We start from the raw sequence: 14,129 nt of genomic DNA, 5'->3' as shown, positions 1-14,129 counted from the left end.
ATATGTAATAATGGAAAAGCAAATGTGTACTTTTTTAAAGGTTTATTTATTTGTTTTGAGAGAGAGAGAGAGAGAGCGCATGAGCAAGGGGAGGGGCAAAAGAATCTGTGCTGTCAACCCAGAGCCCAATGTAGGGCTCGAACCCACAGACCGTGAGATCATGACCTAAGCCGAAACCAAGAGCTGGACACTTAACTGAGCCACCCAGGTGTGCAGAGCAAATGTGTACTTTTATAACTTATATTAATTCATTAATAATAAGCTACTCATAACTGTAGGAGTTTTCATAAAAGGAAAAACCTGGAAGGTCTTTTACTATTTGCCAAGTGCTGTTTTAAGTGCTTTCTGAACACTCATGTAATCTTCATGAGTGATGAAGAATGAATGAATCTCATTCTCATATGAGAATGAATCCTGCAAGGGAGAGAAGAACTGGTTACACTAAAAGCAGCAAGGCGGAGAAAGGTGTACATGCTGAATCAATATATACTCCTTGGGAATAAAACAAAAGTCCATTTTATCTTTTAAAAAACGGAATTCAAGTGGTACCCACAAGTAAAAGAGTAATTTCAATCTTAGAAAGTAAATTATACCCTTACAGATAAGAAGAAAAGTAAATATATGAAATCAAAATCTTCCACTCCTATGGCAGTTCTGGATTTAGCTGTGTGCCTGGACTATGCAATGGATTTTTGGCTGATGAGTTATTCTGGAAAGCCAAATTTAACACGAACCTCAAGTTCTACACTGCATGGAATAAAACTCCTATGTTACTTGAGTTAGAAAAGTCTCTAAACTCATTTACACCCCTCACCTGCTTTACTAAAGAAACACGCTGAGTTTTATGTAGCAGAAAGATCACAAGCTTTGGAGTCTGATTTGTTTCAAGGCCCCGCACTTCTCATCTCTCTGATCCTGGCTATCAAAAGAGGGTAATACTCAGGATTGTGATTATTATATGAGGTAATGTCTGGTGTATAGGAGGTGCTCAAAAATACTTTTTAAATTTTGTCTGTGTTACTCTGTTAACTGTGCCATCAATTTTTCTTAGTTTTCTGGAATGAGGCTTCTCCTCTAACTCACTGTTTATTGATTTGGGTATAGAACCCCTAGAGCTAATCTTAACTAGAATTCTGTTTGTAAATTAAAAGTAAACCTACCCCAGGTCAATTGCTGAGTGGACCTCTTCTACATATAAAATGAAGAGTTTAATTTGTGCATATTTTTACATATTGGTTTTCAGTTATATACTGAATCAGAAACTTATCAACAACTGAATTCTATATATAGGTGAATTATTATGTGCTTGGTACATAACAGATGATCTCTCCAAATACTGCAATGAAAACATTTATTTCACTCTCGGCTAAAATTAAATTTAACCAGGAGATACTGTTCTCTTGATTTTTTTGAGAAAGTTTTTGTCATATTTGTAATGTGCCACAAGTTATCCTAATTTATACAAGTGCTTTTCAAATGTTCCATAAAAATAGTCCTTAAAGCAGAGAAGTATATCTGCAGTACTCAGGCACACTTTGAAACATACTATTGCTTCTTTAAAGTCTCATTTTTTATTAAATGTTTTCGAATTCTACATTCTCCTCTGTATTATACTCACATTTCGTCTTTAATTATAAAATATTTTAACTGGCTTATAATTAGTAAATTAGCACTCTCGGAATGTTTATCTTGCAACTTATCACCTCTGGTCATCAGGTGTACCTCCTGGGATCCTGGTAGCCCCAGTTTGAGAAGTATAATATCATATCAAATATTGAGAATTCTGATTATATTTATTCTTTGAGGACGATCATTAGTTTTAAATAAAGTCTGTATCACCTTAATGGATATCATAACTGGTATTAGCATGTTTACATTTTAAAAAATATATTCAAATTCCTCTTTTGTATTTTACTAAAAAAGTCCTATGTCAGTTATCATACTCCATTAGAAGAAGGGAGGAAACATACATGATATTATAGCAGGCAGAATGATGGCCCTCCAAAGATGCCTGCCTCCTTGTCCCCAGAACTTGTGAATACATTACCTTACATGGTAAAATAAACGTTACATATGTGATCGTATTAAAGATCTTGAGGTGAAGAGATTATCCTATGGGTCCAATGTAATTACAAGGGTTCTTATAAGAGGGAGGCATGAAGGTCAAAAGCAGAAGGAGATGGGACCACAGAAGCAGAGTTTAGAGTACTGTGGAGGGATGCTGACAGCTTCTAGAAGCTGGAAGAGACAAAAATCAGAATCTCCCCTTGAGCATCTAGATAGAACCAGCCCCACTGACACCTTAATTTTAGTCTAAGACTCATTTTGGACTTCTGACCTCTGGAAAGTTAAAACAACAAACCTGTGTTATTTGAAGCCCCTAAATTTGTGACAATTTGTTACAGCAGCAATGGGAAAATAATACAGATACTGTACTTAACATGGGAAACCCAGATGAGAATAAACTGTGGACAGCCAAAAGTTTACTGGCCCAGCCTCTGGGCCCTGGTGATTATTCCCCTTGCCCAGAATGTCCTTTCTTTCCATCCCTAATTGTGAAATCTGAACCGTTCTTGGATGCCGGGCTCTAATATCAGCTCTTATCACTGACTCCAATCTCTCATCCAGGAGAGTTTGTGCTTTGGTGGTTTCTGACATCAGTGACCTCCTTCACTTGGTGCCATAACTGTGATGGTGTCTGTTTCCTTAACAGTACTGGAAGCTTCTGGAGGGCAGCCTGTGTTCGACCACAGGGCACTGTGTATGTAGCTGGTGTTTGGTACAAGTGTGTTGGGTGGAAGGTGAGTAAACTTTGTCTTAGATCTGAAATAAGTGGAGTAGGTGGAGGGTGAGAAGAAGCCTTGTTTCCTACATGCCTCCGTACCTGGTGGGCAAAGACAACATAGTTCTATTTGCTATGGCCCATCTCATCTTCCTTGGGACCATGCTCATCTCCAATCCTACGTGGAATGGTGGCAGGGTGGTTGAAAACTCAAACCTATCACTAAATGGCATTGCAATATACTCTGGTTTCAGCAGGTTTTTAAGATTTCTTATCTCTTCCTCCACATCAGCCCACACAGATAGTGCCCAGGTATGGGGAAGTAGGCCAGGATGGGTAAGATGTCCCCTAGATTACCTTGTTGGTCTCTGCTGTGGAGTGGCTGGCCCTGCACCAATCTGTGTCTGCTGACATGTTTCACCTGGTTTTTGGAGATGCCTATAGCTGAACTGCTCCCACCATTGCCTCTGGTTGCAAAGTCTTATACTCTCCTGTTACACAGGAGGAATCACCCAGGGACAGCCTACCTCCTCTGATCCTAGGTCCCGGAGTCCTTGCTTTCCCTCATCACCCAGATTTCACCCTGAAAGACTGTGTGTGTGTGTGGAGAGGGCAGGAAACGGGGACATCGGTACCTGCATCTTTGCTCCCTTTCCCCTTACCACTTTATGTTGGTCAGAAACGAGCTTCCCTTATACTGTGTTTCCTTCTGGAAGCAACATTCATCTGGACCCTTTGCTAGGGTCACAATAGCAGACAAAATGCACAGAAAGAATATTGGTTTCACAATTGGGGAAGGTCCGTTGGAAAATATTTTAAAATTTCTGTATACTTTACACCTAACAATATGCCGCCTTTGAAGGCTTCAGGAGGTTTCTTTAGCTCACTTGGTAAAATCTAATATAAAAGAAGTATTTTATGTATTTATTTATTTAAACTTTATTTATTTATTTTGAGGGACCCAGAGGGAGAGAGAGTGGGAGAGAAAGAATCCCAAGCAGGCTCCACACTGACAGCGCAGAGCCCAACACGAGGCTTGATCATGACCTAAAAAGAAATCAAGAATCCAACGCTCAATAGACTGAACCACCCAGGCTCCCCAAAAGAGGAAATTTAATTTGTGTTTCTTCCCCTTTCTCTTTTTCCTCTCTCTGTCCCTGATCCCTACCTTTATTACAAGGGAATATAGAGCTTAAATATGTTAATAAAGGTAGTATCATTACCTCTCATCTAGTATTTTTAACTATTGGTTTGGTGGAATGAAACAAAAGATAACCCTGAAAACTCTGATGCTGAAAGCTTCATGGTCCTCCAATAATCATTCAATTTCCTTTATGTGTGTGCAACTCTAGGGTCAGGATGGTCCTTGTATGGGATTTGGGGAGAGAACCACACCATATTGGCTTGAAGTCACATCCAGCCTATCTGATGGAATTTTCTATTCTGCAGATCAGCCTGATGGCCCCACTATCAAGGACTTGTTTTGTAAATAGAGATGCCTGGAAAGGGTTTGGGAACAAACTTTCAGCTCTCAGCTGACAGGAGTCTATGGTTACCTGTGGAGAGAGTGGGTCCAGTGTAGCATTCACCTCCTGCATACTCACCTTTATGGTGGCTGGAACCTCTAGCCTCTGGTGTCCAAACTGGTGGCCCCAGGCATCTGAAGATTTTCTCCACACGCCTTTGTCTTTGGGAGCAGAAATGTCCCCAGTGTTTTTAGAGAAGGTGTAGTTCTTGGTCCTCCTCTTAGAAGGATGATTCTGGCTTATTTGGCAGAGGTCAACATGCCCACCCAGGACAGGTCTCTCCAACGCTCAGTCACCAGTCCTTTCTATCCCTCCCTTCACTGCACCTGGGTTTCTACGTTCTAAAAGGTTTCAAGTCTGCATGCTTTGTCTGGAGTCTATTCTCAGAAAGTTCTGGCAGGAAGAATGATGCCTTTCAACACTGAGATCTGTACATGGAACACATATATGTAGAGCTCCAAAACAATTTTTTGTTACACACACACACACACACACGCATGCACACTGGCTGGCAATACATGTGTTTATGATGTATAAGATACTTTATTTATAGCTGTTTTGATGAGCTACCTGTTTCTTTCAGGAGCCAATAATGAAGTAGAATTTAGTGCTGCATCTTTTCAACATCACTCCCCTTGCATATAATCTCAAAAATAAAGAGAAAGTACAAATATTTAAAGCTATCAAAGAGAGAACAGAAGTGAAATTTTTTTATCCTATAGTGCATAGCAAGAAAAAAGGGACTCACCAACTCTATCCTTTTTCTCCTCAAGGGCTCTGAATCTCCCTGGACTGCGGTCCCCTATCCCTGAAGCCTCCCTGGGGCCTCATTTTCTCCTCTCTTTCTAACCAGTAATTTAGTTCTATCTTCCCCTCCTCCTCCCTCCTAATTCACACATGTACACACTCGTATGTGTATGCACGCACGCATACACATGTGAACACGAACACACACTTGCACACAAGTGCACACAAAGCCATCTCTTGATAGTATACTACACTTAAGCATGCAAAAAGCCAGCAAAGGAAAGTGCCTCCAGTTTCAAGATCTCCTTTTTCATAAAGGTGGCGGGAGAATTATAAATGTTTATTTTCCTTGTCACACTAGTTATTTTTATGTGTGTGCAACTCTTAAAAATAAAGCTTCTCCCATACATGTGTTATCTCTCTTGTTCTCAATGCAATAAATTAAAAATTATTTCCATGTTACAAATGAAGCCTTGGGGACGCAGAGGAAGTAGGAAACATATCTAAGTGCCCACAAATGTGGCAAAAAGGGGATGCAAATACAAGTTTTGTGTTCATGCTCTCCACTCTATAATGTGAAGAATGATACTTGATGGTGCATGGCCATCTCTGACTGTATCAACTCCCTATCCCCAGCTCTGTTCTTTCTCTAAACTGCTGGGTTTGGGGTCCAAGCAGCAAGGAAAAGGATTCACCAGGCTTGGCTGGCCAGCCTTGTGGGAGAATGTGAGAATATGAAGTGGGCCGGGCTTTGTCTAATACAGTGTCTGGCTCAGAGCAGAGGTTCAGCTAGACTCTGAATAGCTATTACTGAATGAATGAATGAATGAATGTATTTTAAAGTCATATGTAATGAAGAATTCTACAGATGGATGCTGATGACAGTCATGACAATGTGAATGTCTGAACTATAAATTTGAAAGTGATTAAAATGGTAAATTTTATCACATTAAACAAATTCAAATGTAAATTATTTTTACATTCTCTACTATTTTATTATTCATTTCTTCCCTGTCAGTTGAATAGAGGCATATTTTGCACAAATAAATATTTGCAAATCTCACTTAAAAGTTGGATAGGGCCTCAAACAAGATTTTGGCACCAGCATGAGCCAGAAAGTGTGGCAAATGTGGTTGATCGTAACAGGGTGTGGAGTTAGATTGTCTACATCCATTGCCTGGCTTTTTGTCTCTTAGCTGCATGAATTGGGGCAAGTTATTTAATCTCTTTAAATCTCTATTTCCTCATCTATAAAATGAGGATTATAATGCTAGCGTTCACATAAGATTCTTGTGAGCTAATCTATGTAAGATAAATACTACCATGCTTAGTAAGCACTCAAAAAATATCAGCTACGATTAGAAGAACTATGGACCCCAAAAGAGACCAAAAATGAAAAGTCTTTAGTATGAGTCCAAATCAGAGCAGGCTACTGTTCTCAAACAGCTATGACTGACTTCATCTGTCGCCTTTCCTCTCTTTCTGATACCCGATGCCGAGGATACCATCTATATCGCATTCTTGGATAATGCCCCCAAGAATTTATGCTGTGATCATTCTGTGAAGTCATTTTTAAGTACAGAAACCAATAAAGACTAGATGGATGAAGAGCAAGCCTTTGCCCCATTTGCTTCAAAGTCTAGAAAAACCCTTATGTAACCATAAAATAAAATCCAATTGCTTCCTTACTGCATTACCTTCTGCAAAATGCATTGAAAGGTATATTTTAAAAGTGATTATTGGTCAAATAAGTCACACTCATGGTCTTCCTATTGGAACCAGCAGAATGATTCCACAGCTCCTAGGCAAGGTGATATTGGAGACAAGCTCCAAACACTCAGGATTTCTTCCCCTTTTCTCTCATTTTTCCCTTCATTTTTTTTTTCAAAAGGGGAGATGATATATCTGTTTCAGAATGACCGTTTTTACTTGTTTTACTTATTGACCATTCTGTGGGAAATTACTACTGAGCACACTTTCTTAGCTTATCTTAGTTTTGATATGACATGAAAACATAAATAGCAGCTTTGACGAAAAAGGCATTTCATAGGCATCATTATTACCAGCAGGGATTAATAGAAAAAGCACCAAACAAATAAAAATAAAATTCTTTGAATAAAAGAAGAAAGTTTAGAGCAGGTAGTATATAGCCTTTAGAGTTGGGCTGAGAGACTTCTATTCCAACTGTGTGACTTTGAAAAAAGTGCTTAGTGATTCAGTCCCGTTCCTTTGTGTATAAAATGTGTAATACTACATGGTAGAGGGTTGAGGTCAGAAGTAAATGGGATATGTACAAAGAGCATTCGTGTAGTCTGGCTCATAGTAAGCAATCAATAGATGGTTGCTCTTATAAAAATACTCAAAATAAGATCTATTTTCCCATCAAACAAAACTGAAGCCGCGACCTTACTTGAGGATCAGCTTCCATCTGGCTGACTCAGATAGCATAAGATGGAGCTAAGAGTGTAAGGTTGGCCCGGTTGCCAAAGTGTGACCACCAGCTCTGCTATCGCTCCCTGTGAGATGATAGTTAAGATACTTGGCTGCCATGGGCTTTAGTTTCCTCATGCATTTGATGGAGGTAACAAGGGTACCTATTTGTTAAAGTTATTTTTAGGATTGAAACAAATAATCTAGGAGACACCTGGGTGGCTCAGTTGGTTAAGCATCCGACTTCTGTTCAGGTCATGATCATGGTTCGTGAGTTAAAGCACCACATCAGGCTCTGCACCGATAGTGCGGAGCCTGCCTGGGATTGTCTCTCTCTCTCCCTCTGTCTCTGCCTCTCCCCCATTCATACTCTCTCTGTCTCTGTCTCTCTTTCAAAATAAATTTTAAAAATCTAAAAAAAAAAAAGATAATCTAGGCAAAATTCTGAACACTATTCCTTGCTCATGGCAAGTGCTCAATAAATGTTACTTAAGGCTATTAAAAATTCAGTGATTGAACCATGGAGAAATCCATTTCATGATGTAACAATTGGATTTTTTCCAGGCTTATGGAAATGTGGAACCACATAGGTAAATATATGGCTACTTCCAACAACCACGTTGAGGCTTTTCACTTCAGAACAAACATTGGTCATGCTGCAAGCCCAGTGGAATATCTGATTCTTCCAGGTATAGCTCAAGGAACACCCACAGTGACATCTCCAAGATGGACACTATCCAGCAGATAAATGGTCCTTTAACTGTGGAATGACAGTCCTGGAATGAGTTTGTGAAGACATGAGTCTCCGACGCTTCCTTCTAATAGAGAAAGCTGTCAGAGCTTGGCAGACTCCACCATTTTTTTTTTTCTAGCTGATCTAATAGAGCTCAAGCAACACTTTGTGGGGAGCATTCTCAAGCGTTTCCATAGCCTTTTCCATTATGCCAGTGAGGAAGCCTTTAGTGAATTTGCTTCGTTTCGTTTTCATTTGCCTGCCTTTCGGCCTAATTTACTGAGTAAATAAAATAGTTGCTATAGCCATTAGGTTGTAACATGTTTTTTTTTTTTTTAATGTTACTTTCCTTCAAATAATTAATTTTATATCTGTATAAAAGATAATAAATTGACTTTAAACATATAGTAGTAAGATTGCTATATCCAAATTTGTATATAAATCAGGAAACATATATATTAAAGTTTAAATTTTTTGATGCTCCAATCTTAACTGACAGACATGCAGAAAGTTTGGTCTGAGATAGATTCTTTCTCTCCAAGTATTTCTGCAGATCTGAGGAGTACCTAAATTTATTTGAAAAAAAAATTTCCTTAGGCATAATTTACTATTATTGTTTGTTAGTGGAACGGGAAACCAGAAATCCCTTCTGGGAAACCTCCATAGGTTATTAATGGAGCCCTGGGGTCTCTGACTCTGTGTCCTTCTATCACCCTGCTACCAGTGAGGAAATGGGACAGCTGCCACTGCACCTGGGGCTGGGAACCACTCACATAACTGGAGAATTGTCAACCTTGCCGGGACTTTCAGTTTAAACTCTGATAGTTGCATGGCCTTAATGTGGGCCTCCTTCAACCCATACAGGTTGTGATGCTGTCAGGAAAAAAGGTGCTCACTTTCTCTTACACACTATTGCAATGTCCCACCCACTAAAGAGCTGTCTGTGCTCCAAAACGATGAGAGGCACAGGTTTTCACCACACACACACACACACACACGTTTCTAGAATGCTTCCACAGCACTGGGGCCATTTGGCCTTCAAGCAATGGGCAGCTCAGGATCCAGACTCTGTTTTACCTTGTGGTGCCTTCCCTTTCATGATTCAGTCTGTTTTTAGTCATGTGCCACTCAGTTTACATGTTTTTATAGACTTGAATCCCAGTGAAGTCAGTGTTCCTGTGTCTTTTTCAACAGCAGATTTTCAGCTTTTATATAAATGAGTTCATTCTAACAGACGTGTTGGGTATTGTCCAACTCTGCTCCTTCACAGCATGCAAGCTTAACATTCTTGTGGATTCTTTGAATGTAACGCAGTACCACAAACTGAGGGGCTTAAACAACACTTCATCGCCTCACAGCCCCAGAGCCTGGAAGTCTAAGGTCAAGGTGTTGTCTGGGTCTCTGAAGGAGCTAATGAAGAATCTGTTCTAGGCCCCTCTCCTAGCTTCTGGTAGTTCCTTGACTTGAGGTGGTATAACTCCAATCTCCATGGGGGTTCTCCCTGTGTGTCTGTGTCCAAATTTCTCCCTTTTATAAGGACATCAGTCATATTGGATTAGGGGCCCACACTACTCCAGTATGACTTCATCCTAACTAATTATATCTGCACCTACCTTATTTTCCAATAAGATCACATTCTGAGTAATGGAGGTTTAAGACTCCAACATATCTTTTGTTGAGGGGGAGGAGACACAATTTAATCCATAACACCATTCCAATATCCTTTTACATAAGATGTGTGTTATATGGGAAAGTGAAATTATATTCTTCAGGATTTCCTGAATATTTCCTATTTATGGGCCTATACTTTATTTATTATTACTTCCTGCTGAAGGATTTTATGGAATATATATAGCAAGTTTTCATCACTTTAAAAGAAGGGAGAGGAGTGTCTGAGTGGCTCAGTCATTTAAGTGCCTGACTTTCGATTTTGGCTCAGGTCATGATCTCATAGTTTGTGAGATTGAGCCTCAGTGATGACAGCATGGAGCCTGCTTGGGATTCTCTCTCTCCCTTTCTCTCTCTGCCACTCCCCTGCTCACATGCACACACGTGCTCACTCTCTGTCTCTCAAATAAACATTTTAAAGTGGGGGGAATGTGCAATCTAGATTCTCTGTGTGCTTAGATTGTATGTAAATTTGCCTTTGACAAGAAGTGAAAATTTTTACAGCATATATGTAGGTGCCAAACTGAAAAACCAATATAAACACTTATCAAGCTATACTCATATCCCTGATGTCTTAAAATGTATCTTATTAACAGCTTCATTTTTGGGGGGAAACAATGAATTTCTTTCCCATATTCTGTCTTTCACTGGCATGTTTGTTATTCTGGAGTCTAATTACAAGGCACATTCTTTTACCATGAGGGCAAAGCTATTTCTATATGTCTCAGAATGTAACCTACTACTACCAGTGTATCAAATTTCTATAATCTTTAAAGTTTATAAGTCCTAACTTATAAAATAACTAACTTTAAAAATAAAGTCCCAACCACTTTGTTAGCTGTCAAAAATATTTTTCATACAAACTAAGTGGTGCATGAATTTGGTTTGTGTCAACTCTAATCTTTGAGGAGAAACAACTCACTTTCAAACTACTTTCTTTTTTTTTTAAATTTAAGTATAGTTGACATACAACATTATATTAATTTCAGGTGTACCAGGTAGTGATTCAACAATTCTATATATTATGAAATGCTCACCACAGTAAGTGTAGTTACCATCTACCATTGTGCAAAGTTATTATAATATTATTGACTATATTCCCTGTGCTATACTTCTCATCCCTGTGATTGACTTATTTTATGACTAGAAGTTTGTACAAAATTCCCTTCACCTATTTCATCCATCCCCTTACCGCTACCTCACCACTCTGGCAACCACCAGTAGGTTCTCTGTATTCATGAGTCTATTTCCATTCTCTTTGTTTTGTTATTTGTTTATTTATTTATTTATTTATATTTTCAAATTTTTATTTAAATTCTAGTTAGTTAAGGGGTGCCCAGTTTGTTGAGCATCCAACTCTTGATTTTGGCTCAGGTCATGATCTCACAGTTCATGGGTTTGAGCCCCATGTTGGGCTCTGCGCTGACAGTGCAGAGCCTGCTTGGAATTCTCTCTTCCTCTCCCTCTCTCTCTCTCTGCTCCTCCTCCACTCATGCTCTCAATCTCTGCCTCTCACTCTCTCAAAAATAAAGAAATAAACATTTAAATAAACATTGCCTCATAAATAAATAAACATTTAAAAGAATTTTAGTTAGTTAACATACAATGCAATATTAGTTTCAGGAGTAGAATTCAGTGATTCATCACTTTCATACAATACTCAGTGTTCATCACAAGTTGTTTTGTTTTTTAGATTCCACATATAAGTGAAATCATATGGTAATTGTCTTTTCTGTTTGACTTATTTCACTTAACATGCTCTCTGGGTCCATACATGTTGCAAGTGGCAAGATTTCATTCTTTTTTATGACTGAGTAATATTGCATTGTATATATATGCTGCATCTTCTTTGTCCATTTATTTATCAATGGACACTTAGGTTGCTTCCGTTATCTTGGCGATTGTAAATAACACTGCAATAAACATAGTAGTGTATACATCTTTTTGAATTAGTGTTTTTGTTTTCTTTGTTACATACCCATAAGTAGAATTACTGTGTTGTATGATATTTCCATCTTTAATTTCTTGAATAACCAACTTCTACCCTGTTTTCTAAGTGACTGCACCAATTCACATTGCTACCAATAGTGCACCAGGATTCCCTTTTCATCATTGCCAATGTTTGTTATTTCTTGACTTTGATACAAACCGTGCTGACTGGCATAAGGTGAGATCTTATTATGGTTTTGACTTGTATTTCTCTAATGATTAGTGATGTTGAACATTTTTTTATGTGTCTATTGGCCATCTATATGTCTTTTTTTGAAAAATGTCTATTCAGGTCCTCTGCCCATTTTTAATTGGATTATTTCATTTTTTTTTGGTGTTGATCCAACTTCTTTCTTCAGTGTTTGATATTCTGGCACATCTGGATTTCTGTTATACTTCTTTTAAAAAGATTCTCAATGAAAGGTCCTGACTGGCTCAGTCATTAGAGCATGTGACTCTTATTCTTGGGGTTGTAAGTTCGAGCCCCACACTGGGTATAGAGATTACTCAAAAATAAAATCTTAAAAAAATTCTGTCAATATTTCATATAATTTTTCTTTGCTCTTCAAGGACAGGAAGCAAAGTGTTAGACTTGTTCTGAAATGACCTGGGCAGAGATATAGCCAAAGTCTATGCTATTGATACAAGTCAAATTAGATCCTTAAGTAAAAGATCATAGGAACTAATGCATTGGTCAAAAAAGCAGCACTTCATTGTATTTTGAGTTACCAACGAGCACTTATTGGATGGATCAGGGAACACACTCAAATTTGGAGCAAGAAATGGCCTAGAATATAAATTTCTGCCCAAAAGAGATAATAATGAGTAGGTCAGTCTATCAGGCAGACTTCCTTACAAACTAAACTAAAGAACTACAAAGAGGATTGTCTAATAGAGAAAAAGGAAGAAAACAGCACACAGGATCTATGAGACAAAGACCTTGAAGGCCAGAAGAAAGGAGGGAGAAGTTGGTCCCCAGAGCTGTTTGCATCTCTGGGTCTCTGTCTCTGTCCCTTTGTGTGAATTCTTACCTTCCCTTTGCTTCAGGCAAAGGGCCTAAGTTTTTACTTTCCTTTTTGTAATCCAAAGTGCCTGACATACACAGAGGTCGATTTATCTGTGAATATTTATTGAGCCCCTCCTATTAGGTGCTGGACTCTCAGTTAAAGGCTTCCAGTCTTCCAGGAGTGCACAGGAGAAATCTTTTATGGATTTAAAAATCTAAACAAGAGACCACTTATATGTGTCTCTTCCGCTAATATAGCAGCAAAACTATGTAGTTTTTATGTCTGTATTCCTGAAGGACTTTGTAAATGGATCACAAATGCATTTTGAACCAGAGGTGCAGGGATTTCTTCCCCCATGTGTCAAGCTCATATGAATGACATGTGACATACAGTCATAGCTAAGATGGAATGGAATGGTATTTAGCAGAATTCTAAGAATTCCTACATAATTCCATTACTTCTCTTCTTCAAAATAAACCTAAGTAAGAAATAAAGTGATATGTTATAGTTATGTGATGAAGTTTTTGCTAGCACAAATGATGGTATTATATTTAATTGCTGGAGCTGGAATTTAGTTAGAGCATGCATTGGTTTCCTGATATGTTATATTAGGGAACTAGCTTTCCTGAGCCTCAATTTTTGCCATCCAGATAATAACCATAAAAGACCTTTTGTTAAAACTAAAAAATGCAAAATGAATGCATTTTAAAGTACTTAGCATAGTGCTAAGCACATGACTGATCAATAATTGTTCACTTCTTTGGTTTCCTTCCTCTCTTCCCTTCTTCCCTTCCAATTTTTATTATCTATAAGATCACATGCAGTCTTTAAAAGCCTACTTTCAAATTTTGCCTCAGGAACCACATCCCCACACTTAAATGGCAATGGATATAATTATGCTGAGTCAGTCCTACTTCATGTGACATTCATTTCCTATATTATACATACTGGCTGACTTAAATACCAACCAAAGTGAAATCATTTTCTTGATGTGTCATAGATAAGCTTTCAGATGAAGCATGATGAAATCACTTTTGGCTCTACTCTTTCTATACAATAATGCAGTTGGAAAATAGGAACTATTTCTCTTCTGAAATGGGACCCCAAAAGTATACAATGTACAGTTACTTCTTGTTTGTGACAGGTGTGGATCTCTTCAGTGACAAAATCTGCGCCATACTTCAGTATTCGTTGGGCCCCTGACAGCTATCTAGTATTCTCAGACCTCTTATTTAAGAATCAACTCT

This window comes from Lynx canadensis, chromosome F2 (assembly GCF_007474595.2).
Source record: "Lynx canadensis isolate LIC74 chromosome F2, mLynCan4.pri.v2, whole genome shotgun sequence".
Taxonomy (NCBI): domain Eukaryota; kingdom Metazoa; phylum Chordata; class Mammalia; order Carnivora; family Felidae; genus Lynx; species Lynx canadensis.
The sequence above is the reverse complement of the archived record's forward strand: the minus strand, read 5'-3'. Positions refer to the sequence as shown.